The following is a 13,013-nucleotide window of genomic DNA, read 5'->3' on the forward strand; positions in this document are numbered from 1 at the left end:
GGAGGGGGATGTCTCTTTTGGATACAGCCAGTGACGTGCACAGACATTTTGAGGGGCAGGTGCTCAAGTAAATTATACTTTTTTTTGTTTACTTGGTCTGCTCTTTTTTCCCTCTACACCTATATCTCTTTGCCAAAAATAGCCGATCTACAAGCCCACAACGCCTCGCAGAGCTTGTAGATCTGCTATTTTTGGCTAAAGTTCTCCTCAGAAAAGGGATGTTAGGTTTCGAGTGGTTATGGTAAAAAGAAAAATCATGTCACATAAAGATTTGGCGGACCCCCTGTAGTAACTCTGAGGACCCCCTAGGGGTCCCGGACCCCCTGTTGAAGACCCCTGCTGTAAACTTTTTTCAAAAGGGCACTTCTGGTCAAGAGGGCAAAGGGCAGGTGCTCTAGCACCACGTAGAGTCTATCTGTGCACGTCCCTGGATACAGCATTGTAGGCTGCTTGTCTTGAACTCAAGTACAAATTTGACAGAGCAACTTGCAGTGGAGTAATATATGACCAGGATCCTATACTTTGACTCAAGTACTGGGGTTGAGTACTTTGTCCACCAATGATTGGTTGTGAGAGTTTGCTGCACAGAAATGATGAGGCATATAGGCTACTCTTTGGCCATTCCTGAGACATGGCTATATGTGCTAATCTTTATTGTTCAATCTTTATTGTGTCATTATAAGGCCATTTATTTTGTTGGTGTGTGCAACAAATCGAAAGAGAGAGATAATGACATCGGAAGGGTGAGAAGAAAAGAAAAACAGTATGTTTCTGCTTAGAAAAAAAAAGCATGGCGATTCATTGCCATGTGAGAGGCAGTTGTGTAGACCAGCAGAGAGAGAGAGAGAGAGAGAGAGAGAGAGAGAGAGAGAGAGAGAGAGAGAGAGAGTTAGTGTAGTGTGAGTGTGAGTGTGTGTGTGTGTGTGTGTGTGTGTGTGTGTGTGTGTGTGTGTGTGTGTGTGTGTGTGTGTGTGTGTGTGTGTGTGTGTGTGTGTGTGTGTGCGTGTGTGCGTGTGCGTGTGTGACTCTGCCAACACAGGACCGCTGCAAGAATCACAAAGAATACAGCCTTTGAGTCTTGAGGAGAGAGAGAGAGAGAGAGAGAGAGAGAGAGAGAGAGAGAGAGAGAGAGAGAGAGAGAGAGAGAGAGAGAGAGAGAAGCGCTACGTCATGGAAAGAGTGACGTCAGGTTTGATTAGGCGCCGAGGGAAGACTAGTGTTGTGTAGGGTGGACTTCATATTCCACACACACACACACACACACACACACACACACACACACACACACACACACACACACACACACACACACACACACACACACACACACACACACACAGTGCAACGAAATGATGCACCGTCAACCGACTGAGGTGCCTTTATTAGCGGCCTGTATCATATGAGAGGGGGAGAGGTTGGTCTCTGAATAAACCCCTTATTATAAAGTGCGACGGGGCAAAAGAGGGAGAGTACGAGAGAGAGAGAGAGAGAGAGAGAGAGAGAGAGAGAGAGAGAGAGAGAGAGAGAGAGAGAGAGAGAGAGAGGGTCATGACGTAACCGTTTCCACAGGCGACTGATATGCTGGCTGAGCCAATGGGGATCTACACCAGGGTCCGTTGGCGTGCGGTAGCTTTTGCCTTCGACCTTCCACCGCGAGGCACTTTTTAAACTATACAGTGGGGCCCTGATGATGCACTATATAATAATAATAATAATAATAATAATAATGATAATAATAATGATACTGATAATGATGATAATGATAATGACAATATTATGCTACATAATATTGTCAATAGCATGCAATCTTGGATATTCAAAATAGACTCAGCGAGTGACAATATACCCTATAGATATCAGATCTAGGGTGAGGTGTTTTAAGAAATGTGTGCAGTACATGTGTACTGTGTGTGTGTGTGTGTGTGTGTGTGTGTGTGTGTGTGTGTGTGTGTGTGTGTGTGTGTGTGTACTTTGTGTGTGTGTACTTTGTGTGTGTGTGTGTGTGTGTGTGTGTGTGTGTGTGTGTGTGTGTGTGTGTGTGTGTGTGTGTGTGTGTGTACTGTGTGTACTGTGTGTGTGTGTGTGTGTGTGTGTGTGTGTGTGTGTGTGTGTGTGTGTGTGTGTGTGTGTGTGTGTGTGTGTGTGTGTGTGTGTGTACTGTGTGTGTGTGTGTGTGTGTGTGTGTGTGTGTGTGTGTATATATTGTATACATAAATACATTATGTATGTATTGTATTTGATACTTTTATCAGGCTTGCCTTACAAGCATTCGAAAATGATGGGTACATTTTGAAATTTCATCCATTAAAAAGCGAAATGTAGGCCTACAGAAATTGATTTGATGAGATGTGGTTGAAATCAAGGAGACTCCTGCAGAATCCAGGAAGGTTGCCAGCCAGTGGCGTTTGGTGGATTCTAACGTTGACCGGGCCAGAACCGGTTTGGCGGCGAAACTGGTTTTTAATGGCCACTCATTAACAATTCGGCCGAATGCAAATGAGCCCCATTTGAAAACAAAGGCGACTTTCTGTGGTCGGCTACAACAAAATAGGGTGAGGGGCTGATAATTTTTAGTTTTTTTCCCCTGGCGGATCTTGCCCCTGCACAGGGACAAGCTGGGTTTACAGACCGGGCCATGGCCTCGTTGGCCCCAATGACGATACGCGCCTGTTGCCAGCCCTGGTTGTAGGACATGATGCCAGTGGCGTAGGGTGGAATACATATTTGACTGGGCCAATTAGAATCTCGGTGCACCCCCCACGGGCCACAAGTCTATTAAGTGTAGTGTAGTGTCTTTGAGATTGACCCAGCCTAGCACCCTAATACTGTGTTGATAATCTACTGGTTGGTTCCGTGTCAATTTGTGACTTTGTCACTTGTAGCAAGTGAGGACACACACACACACACACACACACACACACACACACACACACACACACACACACACACACACACACACACACACACACACACACACATTTAAATCATTTATTTATGTCCACATAAGAGATACAATACAAGGACACAAATATTACAAGGTGCTGTAAAAACGGACGCTAAGCTTATGCACAGTGGTGGGAAAGTAACTAAGTACATTTACTTAAGTACAATGTTGAGGTATTTGTACTTTACTTAAGTATTTCCAATTTCCAATACTTTTACTTCTACTCCACTAAATCTCAGAGGCAAATATTGTACTTTTACTCCACTACAATTATTTCACAACTTTACTAGTTATTTTGTAGATTTTGATTATTATTCCAAAACATATATTAACCATACATTAACTAATAACTACAATGCGATGCGACGCATTGTGAGCTTGTAGATCTGCTATTTTCAAAAGATTTGTATACATTTTATACATTTGAAAACTTGTGAAATGGGGCATTCTGCATAACGAGTACTTTCCCACTTTTGGTACATTAAGTACATTTTGATACCAATACTTTTATACTTTTACTCGAGTACATTTTGAATCCCGGATTGTCACTTGTAACAGAGTATTTCTACATTGCCGTATCGATACTTGTACTTTAAGTAAAGAATGCGAGTACTTTTTCCCACCACTGCTTCTGCAATGATGCCCTGCTGCTGTCTCGCAATGTGGCAAAAGGCACCCTATGCGGCTCGGCGGCCCATCCTCCCTGACGGCGGCGCGTCACATGGTCCCCTCGCGGTGTTGTGACAGCGCAACTGGGCGGGGCCTCTTTTCACCTCACATCGGGGCAGAGAGACTAGTCCTTACTGGAGAGGAGAGAGAGACCGAGGGGGAGCGAGAGAGAGAGAGAGAGAGAGAGGGGAGAGAAAGAGTGGAAAGAAAGGAGAGAGACCTAAAGAAGGAAAGAAAGAAAGGAAAAGGAAGGAAGGAAAGAAGGAGAATCCCCTGGGGTTTTTTGGTTTATTATTTCAGAGAAACGGAGTAAGTATTTTTTTTTTTTTGTGAACCATGTCTTTTATCTGTGCATTTTCTTCAGAGTGTTGAGTGGTTGGTTTGAGCCCCGACGGTTTTTTGGCGACACGACGGTTGTTTTGGGGGAGAAGAGAGAGAAGAGTTGAGCGGTTTGCATGTGTTCCTCGTCGGGGGTCGTCGGTCGGTTTGGTCGGTCTGGTCGGTCGGTCGGTTAGTTAGCAAAAGCTAACCGCGTTAGCTTCAAGTAAAAAAGAAAAAAAAAACACCCCCACTTGACTGGACCTGGTCTGGACCCCCAGGCAGCGCCGTCCGTCCTCCTCTTCTGGTAGAGGAGGGGGGGGGAGGGGGGGGGGGGGGGGCGAACATTTGGCGAAAAATTGCAGCTCTACAAGATCATAGTGGGTCGGCGACGCATCGTGAGCTTTCAGGAGGTTGGCTATTTTTTTTTGGGGGGGGGGTGGGCGAAGTGGGTTTGGTGTGTAGAGGGAAATACTACAGGGTCTAGTAGCCTATTGAGCCCTGCATGGCCATGGGGGACCCCCTGGTCACCTAGTGAGTAATACAGGGGTTGAAGTGGTTAGACAGACAGACAGACAGACAGACAGACAGACATAGGACAGACCCCCGTATAGACTGACATTGATTTTGGGGGGCATCTTGTTGTAAATCCTGGAGGTGAGAAGACGGACAGACGGACGGGGCCCCTGGGAGCCTCGTCTCTTCGCTGTGTTATCAGATATACATTGACCATTATACTGGCACCAGTGCCAAGTACCAGGACCAGTAGTCTGCCAGTAAGAAGTTGTCGGACTTGACAGTTGGTTCTGAAGATGGCAATTTGTTGTTGCACAGACTGGGTCGTTGGTGAATGCTAATACAGATATATCGGTGATATTGTACAGACAGACAGTGGACGGGGCACTCGTTGGAGGTTGAATGTGTTAAAAATGAAGTTCAATGTCACCCAGCACCAGGGGGACTGACGTTATCTGTTGAAACCCATGCCACTCTCGTCAATTAGCTCAGTTAAAGCCTAATTATACCCTGTAGTACAATGGTGTTGCTTGCTTGCCAGAAAGAGCAGACCTCTCTGAGCTTGCAGATCTTATCTTCTGTTTTTTGTCAAGTGACACCCTCCTGTGGTGGAGCCTAAATGTCCCTCCATGTGCATGAAGGCAGGGGGGGAGTTGGGGGAACTTCCGAGACCCCCAAATGAATGAATGCTGACAGAAAATACCAGGTCACATAATAGCCTCAACAATCTCAATCCAATTGTGAGCAATGAATGTAATGAGCTGAAGTACATGTAACATTGCTTCAATACTTTGGTGTTAAATTGTTTAACCATTTAATACATTGTACATGTATTTTATATAACATACTTCAACCTGTTTTCACATACCTAATATGATGGACAGACACGTCAATCAGTATGATGGTCAGACATGTCAGTCAGTTTTCATACCTCTCGAGCACCATTCCGCGTGAAATGTAATGAAAACCACTTCCTGTCCTTCCTGAAGACTTTTGTGTACCAACAGCCATTCAGTGTAATCGGTTCCGTAAGCGATCGTACTAGTTTCCATTGGTGCTGCTTGTGACGTCACCCATTCCTGGCAAATATAAAAGTTTTATGTATGCACACACAGGAGAAGATGACGTAGATATTCGTGCACGGTGGAATGCAGAATGGTTGGGTCACTGGCTAGCGAGTGACGCTTGTCTCGAAGAAGCAGCGTCACCAAGGCCTGACGTCGTGAGGCACGATACATGCGCAATATAACTCAATGTAGATTAACCTTTGTAATATTACAGCAGTTGGTTGAATTCGTCAATCATTTTTCAATGATTGAAGAAGGATTTGAATTGAATGGTTCTTCAGTCATTAAACCAGCTGGTAGTAGACCGTCGGTAGCAGTATATCCAGTATATCCATATAGTGGTTTGTGTGGGAGTATAACACTTGATCTTACACATGCTTAGTTTCCGATGGAACCCCGCCATCTGGATTATGAAAATGCACTTGATACGACCAGCAGTCACAACAAGTGTTGCCAAATCCCCCAAAACAGATGCCCGTCAGGAGTAGCACTTTAATAAAGGTCACTTAATGGGAATGCAATGTTTGCACAAAGTGCAGAATGGCTTCATTGTGCGATCTTCGTCTTTAGTCCTAACCTAAGACATGTAGCCAGCGTTTGACTCAAAATATTCAATTACAAATCATAGCAAACATCTAAAAAAGTAATCTCTGGAAAATGTTACTAGCCTATACAGTCAGTGAAAGCTACGCCTACTAGCTTGTATATTATTGAATGTTACTAGCTCGTATACAATACAGACATTGAACATTACTTGCTCATAAGTTAATAGCCTGGGGCTTTGTTGATAGCGAAATCTCCCTGCCATGAATCTATTCAGTTGACAAGAAAATCTGTTAAGATAATGTCAAGTCTCTTAAGCCAGTAAACTTTGTATTATATCTCTCTGAGGCCAGCTGTTTAGTAATGCGGTCTGCCTTATCAAAGCAACTACTTGACTAATCTGTTATAACAGGCAAGTTTACAGCTGATGTTCCTACAGCAGTTCTTGCTGCGATGTTGGTAAAGTGGACAACGGTACTGCAACATGGAAAGTACACTCTATAGTGGCGCAATGCTGATACGTTCCACTCCAATTTCCCCCCACATAGTATTATTACATTTTCCTAAACAAGCAAACCATGTGCTATCGATCCAAAGTGATAGGGCTAGACGGTCCATTACATCGCTCCTCTCTTTCACTAACGTTATTACCTGCAAAGCCTCCATGTTGGCGTGAGTGCAGTCACCGAGCACCGAAGGGATCATCCTCCTTATCCAATTAAATGGCACCCAGCTTGTTGCACTGCCAGGCTGCCTTGTTGCTCTGTAATCACTTATGAGCTTTGAGATAATTAATGCTGTCCTGTCACTTTAATAAAATGCGTCTCTTGTCCGATAGTTTCAGTCTACTGCGTTGAAGAACAGTAATTTGGATGTACATGGTGTGGGTTAAACTGCTGCTTGCTGTGTCGATCAGAGACACAAACGGTCACTATCAATCAATCCTGATTATTTATTGATCACGTTGTTACTACACTACAATCATGTAGTAATAACTGATAAGCAATTAACAATTATCGATACATGATGACGCATTCACATTAACTCTAATTTTGAAATGTGGCTCTTATACAGTGTTATTTGTTTGTCTGCTAGAATTTGATCACAATTCTTAAAAAGCTTTTTTGAGAATTCTTCTTTAAGTTTAGGCAATTCTCACTGATTTTGGATGGACTGTGTTGTTTGCTACATTTAGTGTGTTTAATGATTCACTCAAACCCAACAGTAACACAATCTATGGCTGCATCCGAGGCCTTTGAACCCAAACTGTCGCTGTCACTCAACCAGGTTAGCAGCTGACAGAAATGCCCTTTCCTGAGACTTACAGTAGGTAAATGTTTGAGCTTCATGTAGGCCCTGTCACAGTTATTGCATAATCTCCTGATATTTTTTTTTTGGAGCTTAATTGCATTTATTTTGCTTAACCGTTTTGAACCGTTTCCATTCAATCTAGATGAAATTAACAGAGAGATGCACTCGCTTTTTCAGCCACTCTAAACCTGGCGTCTCTATTTTGGGCCTTTAGGGCAAAGAATTGACTAAACGATTGCGAAAATGGCAGATCTACAAGCTATTAGCGTAGCTTGTTGATCTGCATAGCTTGTAGTTCTCTGGCTCGTAATGAAGCTGATAACTTGTCCTTTTGGTCTTCTTGTAAATTGTTATGGAAATGTCTTGAGAAGCAAGATATTCTGACCTATGTGGTTAGTGTGGTTCAGCTGGTTAGCTCTTGTCCTAATTAAATTGGAAGACAACGCCACCCTTAAGAGAATAGTACTAGGGTTTCAGCTGTAGTGCGACGCATTTAAGCCTCATTACACTTGCTTAAGAGTACTTGTTTTCTATTAAACTAATATTATATAGGGTGCTTGGCTGGCGCCGGGGTAAAGTACTTCACCGTGGAGTCTAGGGGTTCAAATCCACCGTGGCGCATCCGATTCTGGCCGAGCTTGTATACGAACACAATTGGGACGTTTTTGGGGGAGGGAAGCCGGGCGGGGAGGGGGATTTTTGTCGCTGTACGTACTCCTACGGACTGGGGTCAGGTGACACCTGTCACCGTGGGAATGCTGAAACGGTAGGAGGAGTAGGACGGAGGCACCATGTCCTCCCGGTGGTGGCTCCTCACTAGCAGTGGCATGTGGGCCAGTTGCGTACCACACCAGTGGCAACACAAATGTGTGGCCAGGAATTAACCCATTAAGACCTGAGGCGATTCTTTAAAAAAAAAATCTAAATCCTAACAGTTTTTTGAAAAAAATATAAAAAATATTTTTTCGCGATTTTTCAAAAATAGCAGATCTGCAAGCTCGTAGCGCGGCACTCGGTGCCGCGCTATGAGCTTGTAGATCTACTATTTTTGAATAGCCAAAGAAATCTAAAGTGACACAGATGCGTTCCAGGTATTAATGGGTTAATTGGCATAATGACTAAACTAGGGCTGCCCTAGTGTAGTGGTTAGAGCATACACCTTTCATGCGGAAGGTTGTGGGTTAGAAGTTAGAACCCTACTCGGGGTGAAGGTCAGCAAGGGCAATCGGTCGCAACGGGTCCCTGACGCCAAATCAAATGGGTTCATTTCAAAACTTCAGATCTGAGCCAAGTCTCCTGCATGTAGGCGCGTCTGAAGTCCTGTCCTGGACGGGAGTCTCCAGACACAGATGAATGACTAAACTGGGAGAAAAAGGGGTAACAAATTATTGCCTACTAAAAAAAAAAAGTTCCTTCCCATGGCGTCTACATTTTGACTGGACTATAATCTGTACAGTGTAATGCATGCTCTTAACAGGCAGGGAAAAGCTTGTCAACTCTTCCTGACTCATCATACAGTCCCCTCCCAGATGCTTAATAGGTCCATTCATTTCACTTTCACGCTCCACTCCTCAATCAATTAAATGTAGGCTATGCCCTTGTATCAGACATTTGTGAGTGACATAACGTATTAAAGTTGATAGTTCTCTTATTATACATCTTATTAGATAAGAATAACTCCTAATCAGCCCATGCAACCCTCAGTCAATGCTCAGCTGTAACCGAGTGAGCTCCTTTTGTAGCAGAAGTATTGTTTATGTAAGGAGCAAGCAGCCATTGTGGGCTATTAATCTAAGGTGACATTCAAGCCATGTAAACTATCATTGAAGGCTAAATATAGTCTGCTGCTGTACTATCAAGCGCATTGTAATGATGGTGCTATTAACTGACATTGGTGTGTTACGTGTGATTTCTGTCTTTGCACTGTAAGGCAAAGGTTATTTCACTCAGTGGTTTGAGGAGCAGGTCTGAGCCATGCCTCACTCCCCAATTTAGCCCATTGAACCCAAAATGGCAGCTAAGATCCAAGAGCAGAACGGTTAATTTGCTGTTTCAGGAACACACTGCTGTCATTACAGCAGAGCTTGGTAGGCATATGCATGTGCGACACATAGTTGGGTGTAATATTGTCTGTGGCTAAGTGATTAGTGAGGTTAATAAGAGTTTTAATTTTCTCTGGCTTAACTGAGCAATTTTTTTGTTGTTGTTGTTAAGACATTCATTCTTGGTTTTCACCACTGAGTACTTATGACAAACAATCAAGTTGTCCTTTAGCTCAGCCGAGCCAGCAAGGCTAGTCATTCTTAACCACTTCCAACTGTGCGTCCCTATGTTGGGCACGTCATCATAGGCAAAGAATTGTAAAAGGAATTGCATTTTCTTTTAAATTATAGGATACATTCTCTAATTAGGGCTTAAGCGGTTAATGGAAGTTAGTTCTCTGAGTCTGGAATGGATATTTCTTATGTCTTTATTTTGTGATCCAGCCAATCATGTGAGTGTTGTCATTTTTTAAATATCGGCAGGCCAACAAAACCATTTAAAAGTAATTTGTGTTCAGACACTACCCATCTAAAAGCACAATGGGGCTTCTAGTAGTAGTGGATCAGATTTGTCCTAACTGCAGTTTTCCCTGTCTGAAAGCCTAACAAACTTTCTATGTATCCTTATTACGGACAGAGCTTTGTTGAATACTCTAATCTGATTGGTCAATCACGGTGGTCTCTTTCAATTGCTAAACATGTGCCAAGGCTTACAGTATGTTCAGTATATAATTGTGTATATATATATACACACAATTATTTTATGTAGTAAACAAAAAAAGGGGATATTTACTCGAGACCCATAAAAAAATATCCGCGACCCAAACATGGGTCCCGACCCACTATTTGGGAAACGGTGCTCCATACGGTCACGATGGTATTGGAATAGTAGCGGCCGGGGGCACAGCAAGGTCACAGCAAATGGCTGGCAGGCCAGCAAAACCCAGGACACACTGTGCGGAGTGTTACGGATGACAAAAGAACCCACAGGGCTTCTCAGCTTCAAAGTGGTTGGATCAGAGGCCGTTTATTCTAGAATACCTACCTGCAGTAGTCCTACTGACTAGACACAGGCTTCTGGGTCTGATGCCGATCACAATGTTTGACCGATATTTTCTCAAAGATTGCTAAATTAAAGTTGCATTTCATTAAAAGTTTGTATTTAGGAACATTTAACTTGTTCTTGATACTTAAGTCCCTGTGAAGCGGTAATAATATGTAGTAATATGTATTTTCAGTTTGCCACACCACAGAATAATGGGTTATAACCAACCAGCCAAATTTGAATAATACATAAAAATCGGCACGGTTTGAAAATTCGCTCAAGCATGCTACTGTAGGTTGGTTTCCCAAGTTGCATTTGGGCACACAGGAAATATGACTTGTTTATGTCGTAATTTCAATTTTGGAACAAGATGAATGAGGTTATATTGTGGCACTCTATGTGGCATGGTGTTCATTTGGTGATTTGTGTTGACGTGTTTATTATTATTTACATTTTCGTCTATAATGACATGTAAAAAAAGGTGCACATTTGCAGAATTGCTGATACTGAGAAAAGTCAAAATAATGACAGATATATATTTGTCAGACTGATATCGGTCAGGCTCTGCTACTGATTATTATAGCAGCTGAATATCAGAGCATTGTTAATGCTTGATAAAGTTTCACTTAATGTCACTCCGTGGTACTCAAAAACCGGCATTGTAATCTTTTCTTCAGATGCGCCGCCACGTCTTTCTAGAAATTAGTCACGAACCCTCAGAGGGGGGGGGAAAGGAAGTGTGCCGAGGAGGGTGACACCTCTGCTCTGACTGCTGCTGTATGTGCTATGCGTCCCGTCCGTATGAATTGGCAGGGTGACAGTGGCTGAGAGAGCTATGGAGAGGTTCCCAGCCTCTGGTGTGAAGTAGTCCCCTCTCAGAGCTACATGCCAGACTTGCACAAGGAGTCCTGGGTGCCTCTCTGCATGTACCCTCTCCACATTTACACGGTCTGACCCACTTCAGAGGCGGCCAGTGTTTGAGGGGGAGGGGGCAAGTCTAGGGGAAGCTAAAAATAATACCCCCCCCCACACACACACACACACACACACACACACACACACACACACACACACACACACACACACACACACACACACACCTCCGGCAGCTCCAATGTAGAGGGATCCCTGGAATCGCTATCCTTGACTTCCATGGAGTTGTTGGCACATAGCAGCACACAAAGTGCCAGAGGGTTTCCTAGATTGGGGACATAACTGAGACATAGGGAAGGACTAGCTAAGATGTCTACCTTTTGTTGTCTTCGTAAACTGCTCTCTCTCTCTCTTCCGTTTTCCCACAGCCCTTGTTTTGTCTGGTTCTGTCTGTCTGTGTTCTCCGGCTGTGACAGAAAATGTCTCATATTGGTACTAGTCCCTTGTATTTTTTGGTAACCCCCCCCCCCCCCCCCCGCCATCCATACATCTGCGTTGTTAACAGTTGCTGCTGTATGCAAAGAGTTAAACACAACCCCCTCTCTGTCATTGTTCGACCCGTACCGACGCCAGCTGTTGGCTCGGAGATCCAATCACAATGATTTTCCACTTGTTGTGACATGTGACCTGTTCCGCAACCCGAAACTGTCACCGCAGAGCAAATGTTGGCACTACACCTTCATCTTGGCGACGCCGCTCATGGGGGTGGGGTGAGGGTGGGCGTGTGTGTGTGTGTGTGTGTGTGGCAGTGGGGGGGGGGGGGGGACAGGAACCTGCTTTCTTTGCTTTAAGTGTAACCTATACTTTGCCTGTGTAGAATTCAGGACAACTCAAATATGGCAGGTGTTACACTAGAGCAATGGTTCTCAAAGTCGGGTCCGCAGACCCCTGGGCAGGGGTCTTTCAGGGGGTTCCAGGGGGGAACACTTGAGCCCTATTAAAGTTTTCGGCATTTCGAAAATAGCTATATCTACAAGCTCACAAAGCATCAGTGAGCTTATAGGTCTGTTATTTTTTGAAAAATGTTGGCAAATATTCTCTTATGTGTGTCCCTGGCATAAAACCTTTTCAAATAGCGGTCCTAGGCCAAATACATGTTTGAGAATCACTGTCTTAGAGGGGCCACTTAGCAACAAGGCATTCAGAAGAGCATGATGTGACAAATTCACTCCTCTGAATTCACTCGAGTACAAGTTCCATTTCGGCTTCAGTAAAAGTTTCACTTTTTCTTTCACACATCCGATTACCATAAGAAAACACCATGTGAAATGTCTTGTTGGTGGAGACCTCGGCATGCGTTAAAGGCCTCACCCTAAACTTGTGGCCAGCGCAAGAGGTATTTCCCCCCCTTTCTCAATTGGCTTTCCCTGCCACCCCTGCCACCTCAGAAATGCACCCAACCCTGCAATTATGTAGTGTAATGAATAATAAATCCTGTCGCTTTTTCCGTGGCAGATGGCCTCCAAAATACAGTTTCAGCATGTGACAGAATAGTTTCCAGGAATCTCGACGGAATAAGGCTGTGAGCGTTCATTAAGTCTAGCTGGAGGTAGTGTATAAATGACTGCGTTGTTTTGTTTTCCCCCCCTCGTGTTGCATCTGTTGAGGTTAAAAGTCACAGTGCA

The 13,013-nt window shown here is 44.0% G+C and overlaps 1 protein-coding gene across 3 annotated transcripts in view; it reads left to right on the top strand.

Annotated features, from left to right (window-relative positions):
* The first annotated feature begins 3,763 nt into the window (after window positions 1-3,763).
* LOC308079814 (plasma membrane calcium-transporting ATPase 1-like) overlaps window positions 3,764-13,013 on the top strand; it is a 94,127-nt gene continuing 84,877 nt past the window's right edge. For all 3 annotated transcript variants that reach the window (XM_080421417.1, XM_080421418.1, XM_080421419.1), the window contains exon 1: window positions 3,764-3,922. The gene's annotated coding sequence lies outside the window, so the exon portion shown is untranslated. The remainder of the gene's footprint in view (window positions 3,923-13,013) is intronic.

Source organism: Gymnoscopelus braueri (assembly GCF_963280865.1).
Source record: "Gymnoscopelus braueri genome assembly, chromosome: 23".
NCBI classification, from domain to species: Eukaryota; Metazoa; Chordata; class Actinopteri; order Myctophiformes; family Myctophidae; genus Gymnoscopelus; species Gymnoscopelus braueri.